The sequence below is a fragment of the Pelodiscus sinensis genome, chromosome 26, assembly GCF_049634645.1.
Source record: "Pelodiscus sinensis isolate JC-2024 chromosome 26, ASM4963464v1, whole genome shotgun sequence".
NCBI lineage: Eukaryota > Metazoa > Chordata > Testudines > Trionychidae > Pelodiscus > Pelodiscus sinensis.
In genome coordinates this window covers 4645976-4660749 of record NC_134736.1, presented here as the reverse complement: position 1 = coordinate 4660749, position 14774 = coordinate 4645976, and the positions used below count along the sequence as shown (strand labels likewise).

The window sequence follows — 14774 nt, the reverse complement described above, 5'->3', positions numbered from 1 at the left end:
GGCTTAGCTCGGGCCTTTAACATTATTTTTTTTTAAATAATGGAAGAATGTCCATGTTCTATTTCAATTATTGCAATTTTTGAAAATGAAGGCTGCAGTGAGGTTTTTGAGTGTGGGAGGGACAGAGTTGGGAGGAGTGTGGGGGGATGGCTCAAGGCAGGGGTGGGAGGTGCAGGGCTGGGGTCGACTGATGAGGGGCTGCGGGCAGAGGGTGGGGAAGTCAAAGCTGGTGAGAGGTGCAGGACTCAGGCCGGGGGCTGGAAGGTAGTGGGGGGGCTCACAGCGGCCGCCTGTGGCAGTGAGCATGGCACTGCTCCCCAGCCAGCGGCTCCTTTTGCGGAGTCAGGGCTGCCATCACCAGAGGGTGGCCCCTTTGGGGAAGGCGAGATCTGGGGTTGCAATCTTGTCCAATGGGGGCTGGGGCTCTATGGGCCGGCTCCAGCTGGGCAGAGGGGGTGGGGTTAGCTACCCAGGCTGGAGGCAGGCAAGCGGGTTGAGTCCTACCCCTGCTGGCCACTCTTGGTACTGCTGCTGCCCCCAGTGGCCACTCAGTCCCATGCCCCTCCCTTTCTGCGTTATGGAAAATAGTCTCATTCGCAGCACGTCCTGTTTTCCGGGCACAACCGAACCCTGACCTTGGTATAAGTTAGGGTAAGAGGAAGTTGCCTCCCACATTTGGTCATCCTAGCTCTTACAGTTTAGGAGGAGGTCTTGAACATATGGACTCACAGACGCAGACAGACGCACTCTAAAAATATACAGATATAGATTTGCATTAACATTCGCCTACTAGTGATTCAACCCCGTTGTACAAGGCTCCGTATGCAAAGAAAAGGCACTTCCTGCACATATAGCGCATCATCTATGTACCTGGCGAGCAGCTATTCACTTCACCAAACCCATCATGAAAAGGTATTGGCATCAGTGACCTTTATGGTGGTTATTTTAGTACTTCATAGTTTCATCCCACTCAGAGTTGGAGCTTGCGAACACTCGTCTGTTTGATTTTTACCGATGTGAATAGACCTCGAGGCTAGATCCTCTTTCCTCACCTGCTGTAAATTATCAGAATTCCCTTTCTTTCAGTGGAGTGACCCCATTTACACCAGCTGTGGATCTGGCCCCATGAACTCAATGCAGCTCCTCACACGAGTAATGTGACCCATGTGTGTAAGTGCTTTTGAGATTGGGGTCACAGCCCCTTTCCCCGTCTAGAATCCTCTATTACATTTGAACAGGTTTTCTTCTACTTTTTCAAATGAAAGAACAGCCCAGTTTATTTTCCACAAAATGTTCCCTATATACACCGTTGATTTGATTAACTCCTTGTAGCTGTCTTCAGTCAAAATTCTGGGTATGTCTTTTGGTGTGTGTGTGGCTTTTTTGTTTTGTTCTTTTTGCAATTAGCATTACATGTGTACTCTACACTCCAGCTCTCCTTGTGAAGAAAAATCACACACACACACACAGCATTACATGTGTACTCTACACTCCAGCTCTCCTTGTGAAGAAAAATCACACACACACACACACACACACACACACACACACCTTTTTGCCCCTGTATCTGTGTAATGAAGTGTCTGGATTCTGTAGTGTCTTTCATCCGGAAGGATTTCACAGCGCTTTATGGATTTAACGAACTTCAATGCAGCCTGCTTATTTTACCCTGCCACTGAATTGTAGCCACCTCTGGAGTTAAATGCAGCAGCTGTTTACAGGGCACAGAGTTAAACTACATGACTGTTTAAGATAAGAGAGGAATACCCTATGTGCTGCTGAAAGTGCAGGAGTAATTTGTTTCACTATATAATAGGCACCTAAGTGAATACAATGTTATTTAGTGGGTGTGGGGGTGGAGATTTGGCTAGGATGTTGGGGTTAATGGATGATATCCTATTAGACGGGCCAAGCTGTTTAGCAAATTGTAGTTTTAGTTGCAAATGTGTCAGACATGGGTACTACACTGGACTGAGCACTGGTCTAGTATAGTAGGGCAATTCCTATGAGTATAGCTTTTGGTTCCCTATTTTGATCATTTTGTGCATTCATCTGATTTTCATTCTGCACCTTATAAGCCTCAGCAGTTGCACCTAAACTGTAGTTTGAGGGGCTGCTGTTAGTCTGTAACTTTTTTTTTTTTTTTAAAGAGTAGTCCTGTAACACCTTAGAGACCAGCAAACATACACATATAGTACCATGAGCTTTCATGGGCCAAACCCACTTCTTGCTCTGAGTGGGTTTTGCCCACACAAGCTCATGATACTATAGCTGCCTCTAGACTGGCACGTTTTTCCGCAAAAGCAGCTGCTTTTGCGGAAAAACTTGCCAGCTGTCTACACTGGCCGCTTGAATTTCCGCAAGAACATGGACGGGCTCATGTAAGATTGTCAGTGTTCTTGTGGAAATGCTATGCTGCTCCCGTTCAGGCAAAAGCCCTCTTGTGCAAATGCTTTTGTGCAAGAGGGTCAGTGTAGACAACGCAGTATTGTTTTGCACAAAAAAGCCCTGATTGTGAAAATGGCGATCGGGGCTTTCTTGCGCAAAACCGTGTCCAGATTGACATGGACACTTTTCCGCAAAAAGTGCTTTTGTGGAAAAGCGTCCATGCCAATCTAGATGCTCTTTTCCGCAAATGCTTTTACCGGGAAAAACTTTTCCGTTAAAAGCATTTGCGGAAAATCATGCCAGTCTAGACATAGCCTATATGTATATTTTTTTGTTGGTCTCTAAGGCTCGGTCTGCGCTAGGGGATAAGTTTGAATTAATGTATGCAAATCTAGCTACGTTAAGTGCATAGCTTGAGTTGAAATATATCAAATTTTGGTGCGATTCACACTGCAGGAAGTTGATGGGAACACAGTTTGACTTCCCTTACTCTATTCAAAGGACTACCAGCCTCAATGGGCGTGCCCTCTCAGTTCAAATTAGTGTGTCTTCACTAGGCCTGCTAATTCGAACCCTGGCAGATCAACTGCAGCAGCTTTGATCTTCGCTGTAATGTAGCCGTAGTAGGTGCTTATTGTAGCAGGATTACTCATTGTCTTCCTACACGATAGGTGGACCTAGTGTTGTCCCTCATGAGTGAAATAGCTGCAGCTCTCAGGCCTGGGACTGAGTCTGACTCAACCCCACAGCTACGTTGACAGAAGAATTTGTGCATTGACCCTGCTACCTACTTTTTTGGGAGGGGAGGGGGGAGAGGCATTGCCAGAAACTGCCACAGTCACAGCAGGAAGTGTGTCCGCTTCACCAGTGCCCGCACGGGTAGGTGCTGTTAAGCATGGTGATTGATGGGTGACGTTAAACCAAAGCCTTATTGCCCCCACGGAGACTACACTGCTGGAACTGTGCCCCATGTATGTTGGAGGCTGGGGTGCGTCTACCTACAGGAATACCTTCTCTCTGCACAACAGGGAAAAGCATCTCAGAAAACGTCTCGCTTGACGTTGCTGTGTCTACATCAGTTGGGGAAAGTTTTTTTTTTTTTCCACCCCGCGCCCAGCTCTGCTTGTAGAATTTTCCATGGTGGACCAGGCCCACGATCGTCCCTTGCGTCAGGCACTGTTAGCCCATCTTTCTATTTGGGGAGGGATTGTCCTTACCTGTCTCCTGTATCTCTCTTCCTATGTCTTTGTAGGACATCCACCACCACGGCCCCCAAGCGTACGTGTAATCTCTGTAAACAGGATGGGAGCACCTACTAGCACTAATTTCCCTACTGAATTATCCTAGAACCAATTTGAGACCCAAATGTATCAAACAAAACAATCTATTTCAGGAAGGGTGAAATCAAAGGAAAATGATAAAGGACAAGGAGCTAGTTGTCTTCGAAGAATCTCAAGCATTGTTACAGGCTGGGGCCTGAATGGCTAAATAGCAGTTCTGCAGAAAAGGACCTGGGCATTACAGTGGCTGAGAAACTGTAGTGAAGAAGGCGAATGGCATATTAGGGTGCATTAGGAGGAGCATTGCCAGCAGATCCAGAGAAGTGATTATTCCCCTTTATTCAGCTTTGGTGAGGCCACATCTGGAAGATTGTGTCCAGTTCTGGGCCCCCCAGCTGTGGACGCATTGGAGAGGATCCAGCGGAGGGCAACCAAAATGATTCGGGGGCTGGAGTGCATGACCTATGAGGAGAGACTGAGGGATTTGGGTTTGTTCACTCTGCAGCAGAGAAGAGTGAGGGGGGATTTGAGAGCAGCCTTCAACTTCCTGAAGGGAGGTTCCAAAGAGGACGGAGAGAGGCTGGTCACAGTAGTGACGGGTGCCAGAACAAGGAGCAATGGTCTCAAGTTGCAGTGGGAGAGGTCTAGGTTGAATATTAGGAAAAACTATTTCACGAGGAGGGTGGTGACATACTGGACTGGGTTCCTTAGGGCGGTGGTGGACTCTCCATCCCTAGAGATTTAAGTCTTGGCTTGACAAAGCCCTGGCTGGGTTGATTTAGCTGGGATTGGTCCTGCATAGAGCAGGGGGGCTGGACTTGATGACTCCTGAAGTCTCTTCCAGCTCTATGATTCGATGAAGCCTATTCCAAGCTTCCTGCCAGTCGGGCTAGAACACGGTAGGTGACAAAGGGGAAAATGGGAGAACAAGAGGCTTGTAACTCCAGCATTCCTGTGTTTCCGCTTCCCACGCTGCAGTGGATCCTGGATTACCAAGGCCTTTGCAGCCAGGAACTTTTCTTTGGGATGTTTCTTTCCATGGAATGTTCTCTCCAGCTGCTGTTGCCTTCTATTAAATGCTAAGGGAAAGATTTTCAGCTGGGCAAGAGCTTTATTAGATCACTTGAGCTGGGAATTTAATCCTGAGAGTTTCTGAAGTCTAGGCCTTGTCCTAGCTATCCAGCTCTCTCAAGTCATCTTTTTACCAACCTCCAGACAAGGGGGAAGCTCACAAGAACATTTTGAAGGACTTTCCTGAAGGCAGAGCATGTTTCTGTATTCTGTAGAAAAGAACTGCAGGAAGAGACTACCCAGCCTGCAATGCAAATCTCTCCAGGGACAGAAAATGCCAAGCTGAATGGCAGGAACTCAGCTCCCCTCCTGATCACACCTATAATGAGAATATTGAAGGATTCCCCTACGGTGGCCAGTTTATGCCCTGAAGCTTGCCTGAAGGTGGAATCACAATTTTAGCTGGTTGAAGTGCAGAAGTTGTTTGTGGTCACCCAATTATCCAGCCCTGACTTCAAGCCAGACTCATTTTCTTTTCTGCCCAGCACCGCCTTGCCCCTCTGTTTTCAAAATGAGGTGCTGCCTCAGCCATGAATCGGGGGAGGGGGGGCATGAGGCTGAATGAAAGGTGAAGGCAGCACCCCCCTTGGTGAAATGCTCTTTCAAGCCCAGCACAATGAATGACCGGCCTGGTTCAGGGGGGCAACTTCAAGGCCTTGTGGCTATTGTCCTAAGGGAAATGAGTGTGTGTGTGTGTGTGGGGGGGGGGGGGGCGTCAAAGCCCCTCCAGCTCGTCCCTGCAGCTCTTCTGAGCAGTGTCTGGATGTCGGAGGCAGTTTTCCCCCCCTCGCGGCTGTTCCCGTCTCTCCAGGCTGTGCCCAGCGGGGGGGCTGAGCTGGTTAATTCTCGCTCCGGTTCATGGAAGGTGTAAAAAGCTTTTATGTGTCTCGCCATGAAATGATAAAACAAACCACGAACCAGCCACGAGGCCGGGCTGCGGCGCTGCTGCCGCCGGGGGACTCCAGCCGGCGGGGGCAGCCGGAGCCGGGCTGCGGGGTTCTGGGGGGTCGTGTCCAAAGCGCCAGCCTGCCGCTCCCCGGGCCGGAGGGAACCGCGCCCGGACGGGCCAGCGCAGCCCCGGCTCCCTCGGGGGCCCAGGCCTGGCCGGAGCTGCGGGGCTGCCCCCCAACTTGGAAAGGGGGGACCCGGGGGTTAAATGGCCACTTGGCGGGGGCCCGGCCGGTGCTCCCCTTCCCGCCTGGCTCCTTCCCCCCGGCCCCGGCAGGGGGCCCCCGCGCCCCTCGCCACGACTCGCTCCGGCCCCCACGCGGGGCTAGGCCGGTCCCTAGCGCACCCCGTGCGTGCAGCGCCCCCCCACTGCACCCCCCGCCGGGCCCCCTTCCCCGGGCACTGCACCCCCCCCGCCGGGCCCCCTTCCCCGACACTGCACCCCCCCCCGCCGGGCCCCCTTCCCCGGGCAGTGCACCCCCCCGCCGGGCCCCCTTCCCCGGGCACTGCACCCCCCCCGCCGGGCCCCCTTTCCCGGGCACTGCACCCCCCCGCCGGGCCCCCTTCCCCGGGCACTGCACCCCCCCGCCGGGCCCCCTTCCCCGACACTGCACCCCCCCGCCGGGCCCCCTTCCCCGGGCACTGCACCCCCCCCGCCGGGCCCCCTTCCCCGGGCAGTGCACCCCCCCGCCGGGCCCCCTTCCCCGACACTGCACCCCCCCGCCGGGCCCCCTTCCCCGGGCAGTGCACCCCCCCGCCGGGCCCCCTTCCCCGACACTGCACCCCCCCCCGCCGGGCCCCCTTTCCCGGGCACTGCACCCCCCCGCCGGGCCCCCTTCCCCGGGAACTGCACCCCCCCCGCCGGGGCCCCTTCCCCCGGGCAGTGTACCCCCCCCGCCGGGCCCCCTTTCCCGGGCACTGCACCCCCCCCGCCGGGCCCCCTTCCCCGACACTGCACCCCCCCACCGGGCCCCCTTCCCCGACACTGCACCCCCCCCGCCGGGCCCCCTTCCCCGGGCACTGCACCCCTCCCCGCCAGGCCCCCTTTCCCCGACACTGCACCCCCCCGCCGGGCCCCCTTCCCCGGGCACTGCACCCCCCCCGCCGGGCCCCCTTCCCCGACACTGCACCCCCCCACCGGGCCCCCTTCCCCGGGCACTGCACCCCCCCCGCCGGGCCCCCTTCCCCGGGAACTGCACCCCCCCCGCCGGGGCCCCTTCCCCCGGGCAGTGCAGCCCCCCCCCCCGCCGGGCCCCCTTTTCCGGGCACTGCACCCCCCGTTCCCCCTTCTCCCACCACTGCACCCCCCGCCGGGCTCCCTTCCCCGGCCACTGCACCCCCGTTCCCCCTGCTCCCACCACTGCACCCCCCCCCCGCCGAGCCCCCTTCCCCGGCCACTGCACCCCCGTTCCCTCTGCTCCCACCACTGCACCCCCCCGCCGGGCCCCTTTCCCCCCGACACTGCATCCCCGTGCCCCCTTCCCCCGGGCACTGCACCGCCCCCCATACCCTCTTTCCCATGGTTTTGCACCCCCCGCCGTTCCCCTTTCCCCCGGGCACTGCACCCCCCTGTTCCCTGACACTGCACCTCCCCCCCAGTGTCCCCTCCCCCCCAGCACTGAATCCCCCCTCCTCAGCCGTAGCCCCTTCCCCTCGGCTCTGCACCCCCCTTCCCGCCACTGCACCCCCTCTCCGTCTCCCTCTTCCATCCCCAGTACTGCCCCCTGACCCCTCCTCCCGGCTCTGCACCCCCCCCCCGCACTGCACTCCCCGGACACTGGCCCCCTCCCCCGGCACTAACCCCCCCCCTGCACCCCCCCAGCCCGCTCTCCCCTCCCCTGGCCCTGCACCCCCCAGCCCGCTCTCCCCTCCCCTGGCCCTGCACCCCCCAGCCCGCTCTCCCCTCCCCTGGCCCTACACCCCCCATCCCGCTCTCCCCTCCCCTGGCACTGCACCCCCCAGCCCCGTGCAGTTCCCCAGGTCTCCACCGGGGGCCCCCCCTGTTCCCTCCGCTCCTCCCCGGTGCTGCCGGACACGGTCTCCCGGCTGCCGCCGCTGCCGGATCGGCGTGAGAGCGCTGCCGGATCTGCGGGAAAAGCCCCGGCTCCCGCCCGCTGCGCCGCCCGGAGCCCCGGGGAGCCGCGCAGGTAGGGACCGGCCGCCCCGCCGCCCCGGGCTCGGGGGCTCCCGCAGCCGCTTGCGGGGGACAGAGCTTCTCCCCCCGGTCCCTCCCCGAGCTCTGCCTCCGTGCGCCCTGCCCGGGCCCCGCTCCCGTCCTGTGCCGCTCGCCTGCCGCCTCCCCTTGCTCCCCACCCCCTGCACCGGCCCCCTTTTGCCCTGGGTGTCAGCGCCCCCTCCCCCGCCGGGGCCCAATGGCTGGGGGGGGGGGGGTAGCTGGGGGAGAAGGAGTAAGCCCCAGCATCTACTTGCGGGGGAGCGGTGTGTGTGTGGGGGGGCTAAGAAATGAAGAAGCGACTCCGGGGTCCCTGGGTGAGCCGGGAGAGGAGGGTGGGTGCTGGGGGCAGCAGGGGCTAGTGGTGTGAGCCTCTTTGGAAGCGGCTGCAGGCGCTGGCAGTGCCCTGGCTGGGTCTGCGGAGCGCTTGAAATGACTCAGGTTTCCAGCTGAGCTTTCATCAGGATAATTAAAAAAAATGTTTTAAAAATTACCTGTTGATAAAAATAGACCCGGTGCAAGGTAAGCCCTTGGGAAGTGATGCGAAGGGGGGAGAAGCAGGGTTGGTAGGATGCTATGGGGGGCGAGGGAGAGAGAAATAGGTGAGAGAAGGCTGGGGGGGGGGATGGGAGGGAGTTTTAAAGGAGAAGATGTGGGGGGGGGGGGGGCTGGAGGGAGGAATACCAGGGAGGCATGGGTGGGGGAGAGATGGATGGAGGGGTGGTATGACTGGCTATAAAGTCATGATGCTTCAGGAGGTAGCTGAGAAAGTCATGGTTACTTACAAAGAGTCTTTCAAATGGCATCTGTTTCTCTATGTCTGTCTCCCTGGCCAACCTGAGCCCTAGGGCACTTCCTGATACTGCCTCCCCAGGAGGGTCTCTGAAAAGGTTTCCTTGGAGGTGGGGGAGTCCCGGCCCCTGGAGGACTCTGGACTTGCGCTGAGTTCACAGTTCTAAACTGTTTCAAAAAAACGTAACCTACAGAACCGTCCCGTTGCGTTACGGCTTCCCAGCTGCGTTGTTGTGACCCGTTATCTCCTGCGTTAGGGCTTGCAAAGAACTCTCCCGCTAGCCCCTGCGGCAGATTATTTGTGGCCACGATACTTTAGCAGGTCGAGAGCTGTAAATAACGGAGCTCTGTACCCTCGCCTTGGGCAGAACCCAAACCCGAGGCCAGCAGGAATAAAACGCAGAGCCCCGTTCCAGTGGGTTACCAGGACGTGACTTCCCTGGTGTCGTAGGCTGGGGGAGGTAGCTTCACCCAGCACAGGAGCAGAGCTGGCAGAAATGGATGCTTGCCAGAGAGTTGGAAGAGGCCACTGGAGTGAGCGGAGATTGCAGTCACTGGCACTTTCGTAAATACCTTTAGATGGCTATTTTCTCAGTGTCTTTTGGTTGAGAAGAGACGGTCAAAATAATCCCTAATGCCACTCCACTGAATTCAATGGAGTGACACCAGGGGTGAATCTGTCCTGATATGATTTGTATCTGGGACTGCTGGTGCTCTGTGTGTGTAGGTTACCTGGAAATGCAGGTGGCATCCTTGTGCAGACCCTTGCTTGTAACCAGTGTCGCTTTGCAAGGTGGGAGGGAGAATTGGATTCCAAAGCCCTCCCTGGGCCCAGCTATCTTCTGCCACTACAGAAACGCATCCGCTCAAGCAAACCCTGCGACTGAATGGGCAGGCTTTTGGGCGGAGGGAGAGGGAGGGATGTTTGCTGTAGATGCTGCGCATTGCTCATCATTAATCAGGTTTATTATTTCCCCAAACTGGCAGGATTCATTCCTCAAGGTCGCGACCCTCGGGAGAGTTAATCTAATATGCACACATTACTCAGGCTGGGCTTGTTTAATTTTCAGTACTTTGCTCATTTCCTGTTGAGGAGCTATCTGCTGGGCGCACAGGGGCTGTGCTTTGCCTCCAGGCCTCTAGCAGGAGGCAGTGTACAATGCCCAGGGCTTGTCACAGGAGCATCCAGGACAATCTCTCTCCCTCTCCTTCCTCCATCCAGAGCCGATGCCCAGGTCCTGCAGCAGAAGCATCCAGGCTAGAATTTGCCCCTTCTAGCCTCCAGCAGGAAGTAGTTACTAGGTGCCTCTTCCGGGGGTGGGGAATCCAAGGCCCAGGGACCAGGTGCAGCCCCCGACTTCCCTGGATCCAGCACCCGACTTGTGTGCTCCAGCCCCTCCCTGCCCCACAAAATCTACTAGGCTGCCCCCCCCCCCCCGGCTCTGGTGTGCAAGGGGAATGCAAGCAGCATCTTTCTTCTTCTCAGTTGGGGGCCACATCCGGGAGGGTTTGTTTTTTGCTGCTCACTTGTGTGCGGCCCCCGACTGATTTTTTTCGGTGGCTCAGTGGCCTCTGACCCAAACATGATTCCCCACCTCCCTGGCCTATGCCTTACTGTAGTAACAGGACAGTCTCTGTTCTCTTCCAAATGCTTCAGAGCTGGGACCTAGTGCCTCCACCCGGCCATAGACAGCTAGGAGGGCAGAGCCGTCTGTTCTTACTTCCAGCAGGAATTGGTGCGCCCGATACCCACAGCGTACTGCACGATCCTCCTTTTCAAACCACTAGCAGGAGCCAGTTCCCTGAGCCACTAAGGCACATGTGTACGGTCGTGGAGGTAGGAGGCTGCTGTTAACAAGACTTGGTATTTTTGTGCTGGGCCTTTTCTTTCGCTACGTTTCACAGCAGAATAGAAAAGTGCTTTGTTAGTTGACTCTACAGCTCGTCCCCTGCAGGGCCAAGGCAGCATACTTGAAATGCTTTCTTGACGTGAGACAGTTTGAACATAACACATGTTAGTTTAACTGTTGTATGTTCGGGGAACGGGCTGACAGCCGAGAGAGGGAAAGAGAGACTGACCCGTTCCCCTTCGCGTCTCTCGTTCCAATCCAGTCCAGATTAATAATGTCTGAGAACTGTAAAAGCGCGGCTTGGTGGTGTGTGTGAAAAGAATTGTTAGTCAGAGTCTATTTCCTGGTGGATAGGCTTTTACATCACCAGACCGGACATAAATTAGTACCCCTGGAAGAAAGCAGTGGATGAATGGACCATGGAGCCTGAAATACTAAAGTTAGCGATGGCATAGAGGAAAATTGTACTGTCAGTGCCTCCGTTCTGGAGATAAAGTGGGTGTAGGTTGTCCATTTGGAACCCTTCAGCTGCGCAAAACGAATTGCGTGAAATCCTTGGAGAGAGGTGGTTGAAAATGTAGCCTGTTGACCCTTTGCGTGCTGCGTCCCAATACAGAGCCGCCCTGCCCCTTCCGATTTCAGAGGCAGGTGCCACAATAGGTTGGACATTTTCAAAATAATGAGCCAGGCTGAGAGCAGATGAATGCTGCCAATTCCAGCTCCTCGCTCGGGGACCAGAAAGGAGAGAAACGTTTCTAGATGAGCAGGGGAGCTGTCCAGCAAAGTTTCCTTTCACTCAGACAGCAGGCCGCTGAAGTCAGGGTGTTAAATTGCAGTTAATTGACTCGTCGAGAAGTCAATAGAATTTCCATCGTCTACCCCAGTGGTTCCCAATCTTTTTGATACTGGGGACCAGTAAACCCATTCACAAGCTTTTGGAAGACTGGTAACGTTTATTTGCATAATTGCATATTCATTACCTGTCCGGCAGGTTGTTCCGCCCTCCTCCCCCGCCCCCCAGCCCCAATCCTGGATGCTTTATCGGCTGGCACTGGCTCCCCCGGCTGCATCCGGCACCGGGCATTCTGCGTCGGTGCGCACAGCACCTGGCCTTCTTCCTGGGTCCTAGCGCCAGCCGGATTTAGCCCCGCAGCCCAGGAGCATGCCCGGCAGAGATGTCGCGGTGACGGGCTCTCTCCCAAGAGGGCCGTGCTACCGCACTCAGCAGTGTGGGGTGCTGCTACCCTGTCACACAAATTAATAGGATCGATAATTTTTCTAGGGACTGGTATTTTTTTTCTAAGGGCCGGTACTGGGCTGCAGACCACACTTTGGGACATGCTGGTCTACCCGATTAGTTGATAGGCACTTCCGCATTCCTCCTTTGAAATGTACAAGAGCCACACTGGGGACTCTTGTACATTTCAGAGGAGGAATGTGGAACTCCAGGTGCGGCCCGGGGCCACTGGGAAGTACTGCTGACTCCGGGATGCATGCGGGTGCCTGCTTTGAAATGTACAAGAGTGCCCAGTGGGGGCCCTTGTGCATTTCAAAGCCACGGAGCCTGGGGTCAGCTTTTGCTTATCGGATAGTTGACTAGTGCAGCGGTGCAGCCTGTGGATCGCAGCTGCTTTCCTGGGGGGGGCCACAGCGCTTGGATCTGACCAGCCGCTTTTCCTGGCTTCCTGGCTCGGCGTCAGATGTACACGCAGCGGGGCTGCGGGGAGTGGCAGAAGACCGGCCCGACAATTAAAGGGGCCATTTCCTTTTTTTTTTCCGCTTAACCAAATTCGATAGCGCCTGTGGGGGTCGCAAATGAAAAAAGGTTGCACACCACTGGACTGCTCGACTAGTCCTTAACATCTTTACGCTGAAGTCTTGCTACGTTGCGGGGGATCTGAGTGCCGGCGCTCCAGTGCCTAGGAACACGTCTCACCTTCCTGTTGACAGGATGTTTCTTGCTGATCATTATCTGTGTCAAGAAAACCAGAGCGGAAGATGTCGGTCAGAGCCACGTAAGCCTGAATACCCAGAAGCCCCAAACCATTTGGTAATTGGTAAGCGGGGGGCGGAAGATTTAAGGGAATTGGTCTTTGGAGAGCTCATCAAAGGAAGATCCAGGCAGCTGTACACAATGCTGCTTTGTTATCTGTCTACTAAAGTGTGTCAAGAAATTCCATCTGCCCAGTCCCATATGCGCGCCGATTACTTAGCCCTGTCACGGCGCAGTAGGTGAGCCATTGAGTTAAGAATCAGCCAGGATCAGGGGAAATCCCGTCCGTTGACAGGAGGGAGGCAGAGAATGAGGCAGAACCACAGCCCTGTGCTGTGTGCAGGAGCCCCCGGCTATGTCCACCATAGCCCAGTGTCCCTTCTGTACCACAAGGGATGCGTCAGCCCAGTTGCTGATCAGTGCCTACTTGGGCGGAGGGGAGGGGGGCTGCTTTGTGAACGGTCACGGGGGAACCAGTTCCTCTACCGCAGTGATGCTCAAAGGCGATGTCTACACTCGCGGCTTCTTGCGCAAGAAATATGCAACCGAGGCTCAGTGTGGACTATCGCCGAGCCTCATTTGCATATCTAATGAGCCGCCATTTTTGCGGAAGAGGCTCTTGCGCCAGAAGGAGCTGTCTGCACGGCCCCTTCTTGCGCAAGAAAAACCCTCTTGCGCAATGCCGCTATTCCTGAAAATAATCAGCGTAGCGGCATTGCGCAAAAAGGGGTTGTGAGCTGGATTCAACCTGCGAGGTTTGGGGCTCCCCGCTTCCTGCAGCAGGAATCCAACCTCGCAAGGGGGGCATGTGGGGCTGGGACACCTGCACGGGCTCCCCACACTGGGGGAAATGGGCTGAGCCCTGAGCCTATGACCCACCTGTAAGACCGTTGTCCACGGACCACCCTTTGGGTGCGTCCACACTGCAGAGTTTTTTTTCGGAAAAACGTCACTTACGTCCACGCTGCAATTGCGTTCTTTTGAAAGAAAATCAAAAGAACACAGGGTTCTTCCCAACAGCGGTAAACCTCTTTCTACGAGGAAGAACGTGTTTTCCGAAAGAGCACTTTCGGAAAAAGGAATGCGTGGATGGGAAGGAGGGTTTTTTTTCCCAAAAGAAGAGGCTTCCAGTAGAAAGCACAGCTGCCCTGGTGGCCACTCCATCCACAGCAATCAGAACTTAAATGCGAGAGAGCGTCCCATGAATGTGGACGCTATATTTCGAAAAAGCACATCGCTTTTTCAATGTGCTTTGGCAGTGTGGACGCTCTCTTTTGGAAGAAGTTTTTTCCAGGAGATCTCTTCCAGAAAAGCTTTTTCCGAAGGAAGTCTGCAGTCTTGATAAAGCCTTTCAGAACCACCACTAGAGCTTGATGGAAAGTTGGAAGTTTGGGTCAGGAACGCGGAGTGAACATTGGCTCCTTGGGGAGTGGAAAGAGATTTGTCTGGTTTGAGGACGGATCTTCCTGTTAGTGAAGAAAGGAGAGAAAATACCCAGGAGTAGAAAGAGAAGGAGCTGAAAGTGACAGAGGTGAGAAAGTAGGGAAGAGGAGTAAATACACATTTAGAATCAACATTAAGGACTGAAATAAAGAGGAGAATTTACGAGGATAAGAAATCAATAAAATAGGCTGGTTAAAATTTAGGGGAAGCCAATGGAAAGGCAAACAGTTAATTAAAAAAAGAGCATGTAATTAAGTAGGTGAGAGGATTAAATGGAGCCCAATCCTGTAAGGCACCGAGGACCATTAACCAGTCCCCCCTGCATTGACTTTCATGTAGGGGTGGGCAATAATTTTTGATGGGGGGCCTCTCGAAGATTTTGAAAAGTGGTCCATGATCTTAATGGAGGAGGTGCAGGGTCTGGGAGGGAGGCTGGGTGCAGAAGAGAGCTTGGGATAAGGGACTGGGGTGCAGGAGGGAGAGGGGTGTGGGGGGGGGGTGCTTGAGTGAAGGATACCGTTGTGACCTGGGGTGCAGGGTTGTGACCTAGGACAGGAAGGAGTTGTGACCTGGAGTCCAGGAGTTTGGCTTGTGACCTAGAGCAGGGGCAGGGGATTGGGTGCTGGATCAGAGAGGGAGTATTGGTGCAGGAAGGGGGCAGAGGGTTTGGGTTAGGGGGCAAGAGAGGAGGGGCAGAAGGTTGGGGAAAGGAGAGGCCGGGGTGCCAGAGGCAGGCTCTGGCCATGAGACTTACCTGGGCGACTACGGCCAGCAGCCCAGCGCATTTCTCAGGCAACTTCCCTGCCTGCCCTGCCCTGCATGGACTGTAGGGCCAC

At 55.5% G+C, this 14774-nt stretch overlaps 1 protein-coding gene across 4 annotated transcripts in view; it reads left to right on the top strand.

Annotated features, from left to right (window-relative positions):
• Window positions 1–7711: 7711 nt before the first annotated feature.
• GRIK4 (glutamate ionotropic receptor kainate type subunit 4) overlaps window positions 7712–14774 on the top strand; it is a 365968-nt gene continuing 358905 nt past the window's right edge. For all 4 annotated transcript variants that reach the window (XR_012897765.1, XR_012897766.1, XM_075909747.1 and 1 more), the window contains exon 1: window positions 7712–7834. The gene's annotated coding sequence lies outside the window, so the exon portion shown is untranslated. The remainder of the gene's footprint in view (window positions 7835–14774) is intronic.